Here is a 12189-nt window from a genome sequence, read left to right on the forward strand (position 1 = left end):
ATTACTATGTATAAAGAACAAACACACCATTGAACTCTACCTGTATATATTCAGTGTTTCCCAAACGCGGTCCTGGGGACCCCCTGTTGCTGCAGGTTTTTGTTCCAACCAGATTCCTAATTAGTGACAACGCCTGATAGCACTGATCTCATTTAATTAGCTGGTATTTTTTTTCTTTTATTCAACATTCAGAAAAGCATAGCAGCATGATTTTTACATTTATAAGACATTTAGAAATATTTCTGCTTTTGCTATAGATTTAAATGCTTAACTCTCTTTTGTTGATTTCATTATACTTTGCCCTTTCTCTGTACAGTTTTTCCCCCTTCATTGTATCTTAATAATGACAATTTAAAATGAGCAGATCAGACACCCAGGCAAACAGCACTGAATAATCAAAGGCTGCAACTACTTTAGAGTCAGACCCACTAATTAGTAAATAATGGATTAATTAAACAATTAGAAGACCTAGAAAAGTAGAATGAAAATCAAGATGAAAATACTGTTAAAAAGAAAAAAATACATTATTCCTAAATAACTGCTTGGCACATTTTAATTTTTTTTTTTTTTTTTTAGCAAACTTAGTTTTCTAATTTCTATATTGTTCCCAAAACACAGAACTTGGGAAATAACACATCACTTAATTAGCCCAGGAGTCCAATCAAAAACAGAAGCTGGTTGGAACAAAAACCTGCACCCACAGGGGGTCCCCTGGACCAAGTTTGGGAAACACTCTGTATTAGATGTACAGTGATTTGCGAAAGTTTTCATCTCAGTGTTTATTCTGTTTTGTCACATTATGACCTAGAATTAAAATGGAATTTTGGAGGGTTAGCACTATTTGATTTACACAACTGCCTACCACTTTGAAGGTGCAGAATTTAATATATAATAAGATAAAAAAAAACAGAAATCATGAGTGTGCATAGGTATTCAACACCCAAAGTCAATATAGGGTGGTCCAGATCTAATTATGCAATTTTCATTACGCTATAACTTAAGTGTATTACATAGAGAATTCACAGCACCTGCCCTGCACATAGAGATTTCACTTAAAATTCTTTTTGTTGCCGATAGATGGCAGCACCTGCCCTGTATTCCAAAATGATGGGGAGACGGTTGTCAGTCGAACAGTTGCATAATTAGATCTGGGCCACCCTGTACTTTGTAGAGCTTCCTTTTACTGTAATTCCAGCTCTAAGTGTCTTGGGGAATGTTTGTGTTTCTTTCCTCAAGGTAAAATGGCTCCATCTCTTCCAAGTTAGATGGGTTGCGTTGGTGTACAGCAGCCTTCAAGTCATACCACAGATTTTCAATTGGATTGATGTCTGGGTTTTGTGTAAACCATTCCAAAACATTAAAAAGTGTCCCTTTAAATCACTCTAGTGCAACTTTAGCAGAATGTTTAGGGTCATTGACCTGCTGGAAGGTAAATTTTTGCCCCTTCTCTGGCAGAGTGAAACACGTTTTTTTTCTATTTAGTGCCATCCATCTTCCTTCACTCATGACCAGTTTTGCTTGGCCCTGCTGATGAAAGACGTTCCCATGCTTCACTGTGGGGAATGGTGTTCTCGGGTTGATGGGAAGTGTTGGGTTTGCGCCACACGTGGTGTTTCCAATGATGACAAAAAAGTTCAATTTTAGTTTCATCTGACCAGAGCCTCCATTTTTTTTTTCTTTTTGTGGAGTCCACCACATGCTGTTGGACAAACTCAAAACTTGTTTTCTCACCTTTTCTGGCCACTCTTCCATAAAGCTCCACTTTGTGGAGTGTACAGCTTAAAGTACTCCTGTGGACAGATACTCCTATCTCCCCTGTGGATCTCTGCAGCTTTTTCAGTGTTATCCTTGAAGTCTTTGCTGCGTCTCTGATTAATGCCCTTCTTGCCCTGTTTGTTAGTGTTAGTGGGTGTCCTTCTCGTCAGGTTTGTAGCAATGCCATATTCCTTCCATTTGTTATAATGGTGCTCCTTGGGAAATTCAAAGTGTGGAATATTTTTTTATATCCCAACCCTGATCTATTCTTTTCCACAACTTTGTCTCTAACCTGTTTGGAGTGCTCCTTGGTTTTCATGTTGCTTGCTAAGTGGTGTTGCAGAGTCAGGGGCCTTTCAGAATAGGTCTGTTTATACAGACACTACTGTATATGACACTTTAATTGCACACAAGTGGACCCTAATTAACTGTGTGATTTTTGAAGTTAATTGTTTGGACGATATCTTATTAGGGCTTTCATAGCAAAGGGGATACATACAGTGCATCCGGAAAGTATTCACAGCGCATCACTTTTTTCACATTTTGTTATGTTACAGCCTTATTCCAAAATTGATTAAATTATTTTTTTCCTCAGAATTCTACACACAACACCCCATAATGACAACGTGAAAAAAGTTTGAGATTTTTGCAAATTTATTAAAAATGAAAAAACAGAAATCACATGTACATAAGTATTCACAGCCTTTGCCATGAAGCTCAAAATTGAGCTCAGGTGCATCCTGTTTCCCCTGATCATCCTTGAGATGTTTCTGCAGCTTAATTGGAGTCCACCTGTGGTAAATTCAGTTGATTGGACATGATTTGGAAAGGCACACACCTGTCTATATAAGGTCCCACAGTTGACCGTTCATGTCAGAGCACAAACCAAGCATGAAGTCAAAGAAATTGTCTGTAGACCTCTGAGACAGGATTGTCTCGAGGCACAAATCTGGGGAAGGTTACAGAAAAATTTCTGCTGCTTTGAGGGTCCCAATGAGCACAGTGGCCTCCATCATCCGTAAGTGGAAGAGGTTCGAAACCATCAGGACTCTTCCTAGAGCTGGCCGGCCATCTAAACTCAGCGATCGGGGGAGAAGGGCCTTAGTCAGGGAGGTGACCAAGAACCCGATGGTCACTCTGTCAGAGGTCCTCTGTGGAGAGAGGAGAACCTTCCAGAAGGACAACCATCTCTGCAGCAATCCACCCCACCAATCAGGCCTGTATGGTAGAGTGGCCAGACGGAAGCCACTCCTTAGTAAAAGGCACATGGCAGCCCGCCTGGAGTTTGCCAAAAGGCACCTGAAGGATTCTCAGACCATGAGAAAGAAAATTCTCTGGTCTGATGAGACAAAGATTGAACTCTTTGGTGTGAATGCCAGGCGTCACATTTGGAGGAAACCAGGCACCGCTCATCACCAGGCCAATACCATCCCTACAGTGAAGCATGGTGGTGGCAGCATCATGCTGTGGGGATGTTTTTCAGCGGAAGGGACTGGGAGACTAGTCAGGATAAAGGGAAAGATGACTGCAGCAATGTACAGAGACATCCTGGATGAAAACCTGCTCCAGAGCGCTCTTGACCTCAGACTGGGGCGACGGTTCATCTTTCAGCAGGACAATGACCCTAAGCACACAGCCAAGATATCAAAGGAGTGGCTTCAGGACAACTCTGTGAATGTCCTTGAGTGGCCCAGCCAGAGCCCAGACTTGAATCCGATTGAACATCTCTGGAGAGATCTTAAAATTGCTGTTCACCGACACTTCAATCCAACCTGATGGAGCTTGAGAGGTGCTGCAAAGAGGAATGGGCGAAACTGGCTAAGGATAGGTGTGCCAAGCTTGTGGCATCATATTCAAAAAGACTTGAGGCTGTAATTGCTGCCAAAGGTGCATCGACAAAGTATTGAGCAAAGGCTGTGAATACTTATGTACATGTGCTTTCTCAGTTTTTTTATTTTTAATAAATTTGCAAAAACCTCAAGTAAACTTTTTTCACGTTGTCATTATGGGGTGTTGTGTGTAGAATGAATTTAATCCATTTTGGAATAAAGCTGTAACATAACAAAAGGTGGAAAAAGTGATGCGCTGTGAATACTTTCCGGATGCACTGTACATATGCACTCACAACTTTTCAGTTTGTACTTACTTATGTATACAAGAAAATTTATTTTCATTCCACTTAAATAATTTGAACTACATTGTTAAGTCCGTTACATAAAATCTAAATGAAAATCCATTTTAATTCCAGATTATAACGTGACAAAACAGAACAAACACCGTGGGGGTTGAGTGCTTTTGCAAAGCACTGTGTGTGCTTTGTCAGTCAGTCAGTCATTCTCCAACCCGCTATTATCCTAACACAGGGTCACGGGGGTCTGCTGAGGCAATCCCAGCCAACACAATTTGGAATCGCCAATGCACCTAACCTGCATGTCTTTGGACTGTGGGAGGAAACCCACGCAGGCACGGGAAGAACATGCAAAGTCCATGCAGGGAGGACCTGGGAAGTGAACCCGGGTCTCCTAGCTGCAAGGCAGCAGCATTCCCCACTGCGCCACCGTGCTGCCCCGCTGTAAAGTCTGACAATCCAATTTGTAAACCCACTTTTTCAAATCCAGGACTATGGTGGGTAGGAGGTGCATAGCCCTGTCTTGTCAACACTGAGTTAAAAAGAGAGGACTATAGTATAATATGGTCTTTTGGTGTTTTTATATTTTACATTTCATGATGTGGTGAAACTATGTATTATTTTAATCCTTGTCCTTAAACAAGGCTGAAACATCTTACATTTCCCAACATGTATATTATGACACACAGGTGTCAAAGAGATACAGTATAAATTCAATTTAGATTTTAGGATTAATATTTTTGTATTGGTACTGTTTATTTTGCTAAAGACTGCTAATATATTACAAATGCATTAGATTTTTGTAAAAGGTACAGCCCTCCATAGTTACAGCAATGTTTACTAGTAACACTAAATTCATTCAGTAGACTTGAAGCTGTATCAGTTGTATGTTGGTATTACGCTGAAGAAGAACAAAGATGTTTTTGAATAAAGAAGCGACAGAAATTCTTCAGACCTAGGGTTTTAAACATGAGAAACCTGCTGGCACACAGCCAAGCATGTTAAGCAAAAGGTAAGAGCTTTTGCTTCATTCTTTGACCATACTTGGTAAGCTGGTAAGGGCCAAATATTTTCTCTCACCTAAATTCCTCAAGTTAATATTTTCTTTTATGCTGTTAACTTAATTTGTCAGAGACTTGGAAGTCTGCAGTCTCATACTATGTGAATTTGACTTTAAAAATCAAGGAATTGGACACTGATGTTTTTCACCCAAGAAGAATTTATTGAGAGCATTGTGTCTTCTAAGGTGAGTTTTGTTTCTTGTTCATTAAAAACAAATTCTTGAAATTCCTCAAGTAAATGTATTGCTAGCATCACAGACCTGCCAACATTCAAATATTTGGATAACAATGTGTTTTGTCATTTGTACATTGTCTGGCAATTCAGTTTCAATTTGTTGCAGTTACAGTTGGAAGCCCCCATAATAATTTTGGAATTGGTAATGTTGGGGGGTTTGATGTATTGACATTGAACAAGTCATTGAATTAATACACAGGTGTCGAACTCCGGTCCTTGAGGGCCGCGGTGGCTGCATGTTTTCATTCTAACCATCTTCTTCATTAGTGAGCCGTTTTTACTGCTAATTAACTTCTTTTGCTTTAATTTTAATTAACTTGACTCAGGCCCCTTAATTGTCTCTTTTTCCTTAATTAGTAGCCAAACAATAATGAAACATCAAACAAGCCACCATATGACAGAAAAAACTGAAAAATCAACAGATTTGGAAATGTCTGCTGTGGCAGAATGAGAGCAGCAACAAGCCATGGAATTAAATAACAGGCTTAATTAACATCAAGAATCAGCTTCTCATTAAGAGACTGGTTGGAGTGAAATTGGTTGGAGTTTGAAATCCCAGTTTAGCTGGTCATCTGTTGGCTTGTTTCATGTCTCATTTCTGTTTGGCTGCCATTTAATGAAGAAACAAATCAATTCAGAGGACTGAATCCTTAAAAACAGGGCTATTAAAATGAAGGGAAAAGGAGTTAATTAGCAGTGAAAACTGGTCGCTGATTAAGAAAAGGGTTAGAATGAAAATCTGTAGCCACTGCAGCCCTCCAGGCCTGGAGTTTGCACCCCTGAATTAATAAGATCATTTGGGACTTGGGAGCACAGAATATTGTAAGAGATGGCTGGCAGCTCAACCCAGCTGGGACGCCCCTGAGATTGAATAATGGGGCTAGGCAGTTTTTAGAGGACACTGCCTCCCCCAAGATGTTAAATGGCAGCTCCCCTGGACTGCAGCGGTGCCCCAGATTCCCACAGGGGATTATGGGACATAGAGTTTGGCAACACAGCCCTGCTGGGTACCATGGGTGCTGCCAGGGGATGCTGTGGGAAGATGGTAGGAGAATAAATTCTCACTTAGCCCGGAAGTACTAATGGATCATGAGGACGGAAGTCTCAAAGTACATCCGGGCCGATTAAAGAACTTAAGTTCTCCTTCTGACCCAGAAGTGCTAGCAAGTCATGCGAGAGGAAGATCAGAAGCACTTCCGGGTCAAGGACTATTTGAAGGACTGCTGAAGACCCAGCAAGCGAGCTGGAGTCGTGAGGAGGTGGACAACGCTTGCTGGGAGGTGTGGAGGAAGAGAAAAAGAGAATTGCTGATTATTGTGCTTTGTCATATACTTGCCTGGATTATTATGGCTGTGGTGCTTGGGGAGCACTGTTTAAAGAAGAAAATAAAGAGATCTTCTTAGTGCTTTTACTTGATGTACTGAGTCTCTGTCTGTTGGGTTTTTAAAGGAGCAATGGTAGCACCTAACGTTCACAATATGTAGTACAGGAAATCATTTAACTACTCTATGAATGATCAGACTGTAAATACTGAGTGAAGCTGGATAAATGTATGTGTAGCTGTATACCAACATGATCTTCTAATGGACATAATAGGCATGGTGTTTGGAAAATATAGGAGCAGTCTCATTGTAGGAGATTAAGACATTTGATGTATTAGAGGGGACTGATTCAACTCCAGGATACAAAGCTTCAATTAATAAAACGCCAGATTTACACCAGGACTGCTAAGCAGACTTTAGGAATCTGCAGTGCCAGTTTTCTAAGTAAATCAACATTTACATTCTACCCAGTGATGACTGTTGTCCCATCGACAGTTGGTTTCCACATTGTAGGCAGTACTGCCCGCGTAGACAGTGGCCCCACATGAACCCTGAATGGGATAAAACAGGAAGGAAAATGGATAGGTATGTTTTATTCTTTTCTCTGCCCCAGAATGGTACTGAAAGGATTTTGAGTAGGGAGCATTTTATTTATTGTAATGCAGTTGTATATAAGTTTTGACTCTCAGTAGTGGCTCCGAGGTTCAAAAATTGGCCTGGGGTTGTCTGATATTGCACAGTTCCCTTCACCCCTCATTCAAAAGATAACAAAATGAAATTGGGTACGGTGCGTCCTAATCTATGAATTACCCTACTCTACCTTTTTTGGCAGTTTGTTTCATAGTCAGCTTCATACGACTGTTGCTGAAATGTGTTTCAGGTATCCACTCTCTACTGTTAATATTTTGTAAATAGTCTTTATAGGTCCTGTCTTCTTCATAATACAGTATATAGCATGAATATGGTATGAAACACATAAACATAAACATATGTGGAAGGTGTCAATGGCAAACTACTGTTTTCTTTTCTGTCTCTGAATGAGAAGACTCACCTATTCTGTCCAGTGGGGAGCTTTAGCTTCACAAATGTACCTTGTTAAGTGTTGGGTAATAAAAAGTAAAAAGGCAGTTCCACCTACAGTACTGCCTCAAAAGCCAGAATGACAGCAAAAAAAATCACAGCACAAATAATAATTTTTTACTTATTTTGAAATTAAATAACAATTCCACGGTTTGGTGGCAACTGGGCGAAAGTCAACTCGGCGAAAAGACAACCCAGCGAAAAGACTAACAGGCGAAATACAACTCGGCAACATCCTTTACCAGTTAGGTAATAGTAAGGTTCAAAGAGATTTTTAATGATATTTAAATGACAATGTGATGTAAAATGTTGAAAATAAATTTATATAATTGACGAACAAACTTTATTCTGCAGATGGAACAAACTCTATCTTACATTATCTTCTGCAACCAAAATTGCTAATCCTTTATATAAATTGTATTGATTGTAATCGTATGATAATGATATTTAGAATACAAAAAGTGTTAAAACAAAATTCTCATAGATAATAGATAGGTCCAAAGAAATCTAATTACAGTATTTCAGTGACAATATGGGCTAGTTTTACAAATTCGGTCGAATTGTTCTGCAAACACCTTAGTATATAATTTCATTTCGCTGAGTTGTCTTTTCGCCGAGTTGTCTTTTTGCCGAGTTGACTGTCGCCCAGTTGCAACCGAACGCAATTCCACATACAATCAATGTAGGACACTGCCAGTAAAACCCTATTGAGTATGCAGAATGAATCCAGTTGCAGTAGTTGGAATGCTTTTTCTCCTTCTGTTAGCTGAGGTGTTTGCTCTTTTGCTGTTATCTTCTCCAGGTGTTGTTGGAGTGTGGAGAGGTTTGGAAGGTGGGAGGTTAGGGAGAGCTGCAATTTAAAAGTTCAGGTTTGAGCAGATGAGCAGCATCTCTCCTGGCAGAGCCTGATAAATGTTTTCTCGCAGACTGGGACCGCATAGTATTGAAAACCAAAAAGCAAGAGTATATAAAAAAGAAAATGGAAGCAATTTAACATTAGGCACAGGAAATAAAATATATACTGTATGTGAAAGAACATTTCATAAGCAGGTTATGTTTATGAGGCCAAAGCTTACATTAAAGAAACAGATCGCAGTGATGGTTGATTGAACTTCATTGCTGCCTACACGCTTCCATCAAATTGATCTTTCATTCTGTCTTCCTCATCTCCTCTGCTCCCATCTATGCTCCCTCACACCTTGAGCCACCAGATATTAGGGTGTAAGTTGTAGAAGCTCTCCAACATGGGATCTGGTCTGGCTTCACCAGCTTCTTTGCTTTTAGCCATTTCTCACACAGCAACATGGAGAAGGTCAGGTTCAGGCTTGCTTTGCAAGTGTTCACATACTTTCTCCAGTGACACCTTATTTCCTTGGTGTTGTAATTTACAGCAGTTACCTGAGGCTCATTCACCTATTATTCCTCCTATTCAAATCAGATCTTTGCCACAAACCAATCCTAAATTTTGGAGTTTCTCTTCTGATTCTGCCATATTTTGAGTTTCTTAGCTTTCTCTTTTGCTTCAGTACCGCCAATGTTTAGGTTTACTTTTGAGGATTTGTAACTCAATCCCTTGCTCTAATTTTAGCTTTGTCACTGTGCTGTTTAAACTGTGTAATCTACTAATTTTGACCACATCATTGCTTGTTCCAGATTTGCCTTTTTGCAAATTTTTGTATATTTTTCTAACTATGCTGCTGATTGTTATCACAACATTTGATGTTCATTGTATTCAGATTAACCCACACTTTCATTATCAAATCGACTTAGGCTAGTTCAGAGTTGCAGGTGGTGGAATCTATCCCAGTAGAACTGAGCACAGGGCATCATTAAACTGAGTGTCAGTCCATTGTAGAGAACACTTATAACTGGCCCATAAGGTTACCTGAATGTCTGACTTGCCCGTCTATGGGATGTGGGACAAAATACCAAAGTATCTAACAACCTTGCATTCAGACCCAGAACATGTGTATTGCACACAGACAGTGACTGAGGACTCTGGAGCAGTGAGGAAGAAACACAAATGAGTGCAGCCCTAATTCAGGGTACTCAGAAAACAAATAAACATGCAAGAGTGGCGTTTAGGGGTGGCAAGTGGGGCAACCACCCAAGGCCCCATGCCTAAGTGTGTCCTGTTTGAGAGGATTTGTCAAGTTATATTCTCCAGTTATATTTTGATAAAGTCCGCACATTATCTTGCAAAAAATTAGCTGAATGCTGTAATGAGAAAATCCGGTGTATGTTAACATTATTTTTATTAAATTTGCGCGCAAGTTTATACATTCCACACATACTGGTAACAGCATTTGATGTAACGCGTGGGGTTGGTCAGCCGTAGGCCCCGCACACCCCTAAGTCCGCCACTGTAAACGTGACACAGGTGGAAGATGAAGAATTTGGGGAAAAGATTCCTTTGAAACTAAGTAAATGTTAAAAAAAAAGATTCAGTCAAAAGAATCGTAATGTTCTGGGAAATGTTTCTGTTAGAATAAGACACAGCCGTCAAAGTACTGCTAAACTACTTGGGCATTTGGAATCACATCATCCAGAGACAGAGCATCTTGGCAAGTGTTTCCTTCTGGCCCAGGTACAGGACGCACAATACTTGAATACCTTCTTGATTATAGTGTGCAGATGAGCAGTGGTGTCTCACTGCCTCGGAGTCCTTGGTTCAAATCCTCTTAATATCTCTAAGATGTTTGCAGATTCTCCTTGTGTCTGCGTATGTTTTCCCTGCATACTCTCACTTTCCTCCTACCGTTCACAAATCTGCCAGTTAGGCTAACTGATGACCTTAACATGGTACAGTTTCTCCCAATGAACTTGGCCTAATCATAGTGAGTGCTTGAGTGAAAATCAGGACTCTTGAGGTTTACCATCATATACATGGAGAAAAAAGAATCACCTTCTGGCATTACTGGAGCAGGTTAAAGACACTGATGGTGAGCCAGATCTACTTGTCTGACCCAAAGCTGCTGGTTTCAATATGTTTGCATGTTTCAGTACTGCATGCATTATCATTCTTGCTACCGGGGACCCCAAATGACCAATTTAAATTCTAACGAGCAGCTCAATTAAATATAACTTTCTGTATTTACCTTGGATCTTTCTTATTCTAATTGCTTTTTTACATAGATTTACAGTACAGCAAAAGTTATGTATAGGGTATGAATATTCCCCTTTAGACACATGAGCACCATTTTTGTAATTCTTAGTGCACAGAGGCCTATTCATCATGTTTATTTTCTTCTTTGCATCCTTCTCTTACAAGGTGCCACACTGGGGTGTGATGTTCATCTACCACTAACATAATTAATTTCTGAAAAGTTTGTTTTTTTTAACCTTAAACATTCCTAAACATATTCCTTTAAAAAACAATTAAGAAATAGCATACACCTGGTCAGGGCCGGATTTATATGAAAACAGGCCCTAGGCTATTCCACTTATGAGGCCCTTTCACCTTCCATTTTTAAGTTTGTAAATTACATGAGAGATAATAAAATTTTGCTAACAATTTGAATGTAGGCCCCTCTTGATCTTGAGGCCCTAGGCTGAAGCCTAGTTAGCCTATAGGAAAATCCGGCCCTGCACCTGGTATTGTAAATGAGTGCAGCTAATTGAGCTCCAAAATGAACGTTTACAACAGGGGTCTCAAACTCCAGTCCTGGAGGGCCCCAGTGGCTGCAGGTTTTCATTCTTACCATTTTCTTAATTAGTAACCTGTTTATGCCACTAATTAACTTCTTTTAATTAATTTTAATTGACTTGTACTTCAAGACTCAGACCCCTTGTTTCTTTTTCCTTAACTACAAGCCAAACAATAATGAGATACAAAATGAGCCAAAACATGAGCAGCAAACTGTGACCATCATACAATATCTGAAAATAAAGAAAGGTGAAGGTCTCAGGAATGCTGATCTGCTCAGGTCTCCAGAATATTTTAACGGTGTCCTTAGAAAAAGAGAAAATCAACAATTTTGGAAATGTATGCTATTATATCCACACGCAATGGAATTAAAGAACGGGATTAATTAACAACAAGAGTCAGCGCCTAATTAAGCAACCGGTTGGAGCTGAAGGCCCTGACTTAGTTGGTCTTCTGTTGGCTCACTCACTTCACATTTCACTTCTGTTTGGGTGTCATGTAAGGAAAGAAATGAAGCAATTCAGAGGAACGATCAGAGGAATGATTAGGGGAACAAATCTTAAAAAACAAATCAATTAAAATAAAAGGGAAAGCAGTTAATTAGCATCAAAAATTGGTCACCAATTAAGAATTGGGTTAGAATGAAAACCTGTAGCCACACCAGGACTGGAGTTTGAGACCATTGGTTTACAATATGGAAATTGTGACAAAATGATTACACTGGTCTACAAAAAAAATATTTTTTGTTGGCTTCTGGGAACTTCAGAGCAGCTCTTTATTAAGTTGTTTACGCTGATTTCATATATGAAATCGGAATTAAGCTAACACATCAGGTTTTTGAAATTCACATCATTGATGTTTTGACACTTTTGAATATCAATATAATATATCAACATGATATCTGGAGTATGGACTATGTCCCACCAAATTTGTTTTGATGTGTTTATTCTGAAAACATACCA

This window comes from Erpetoichthys calabaricus, chromosome 7, assembly GCF_900747795.2.
Source record: "Erpetoichthys calabaricus chromosome 7, fErpCal1.3, whole genome shotgun sequence".
NCBI lineage: Eukaryota > Metazoa > Chordata > Cladistia > Polypteriformes > Polypteridae > Erpetoichthys > Erpetoichthys calabaricus.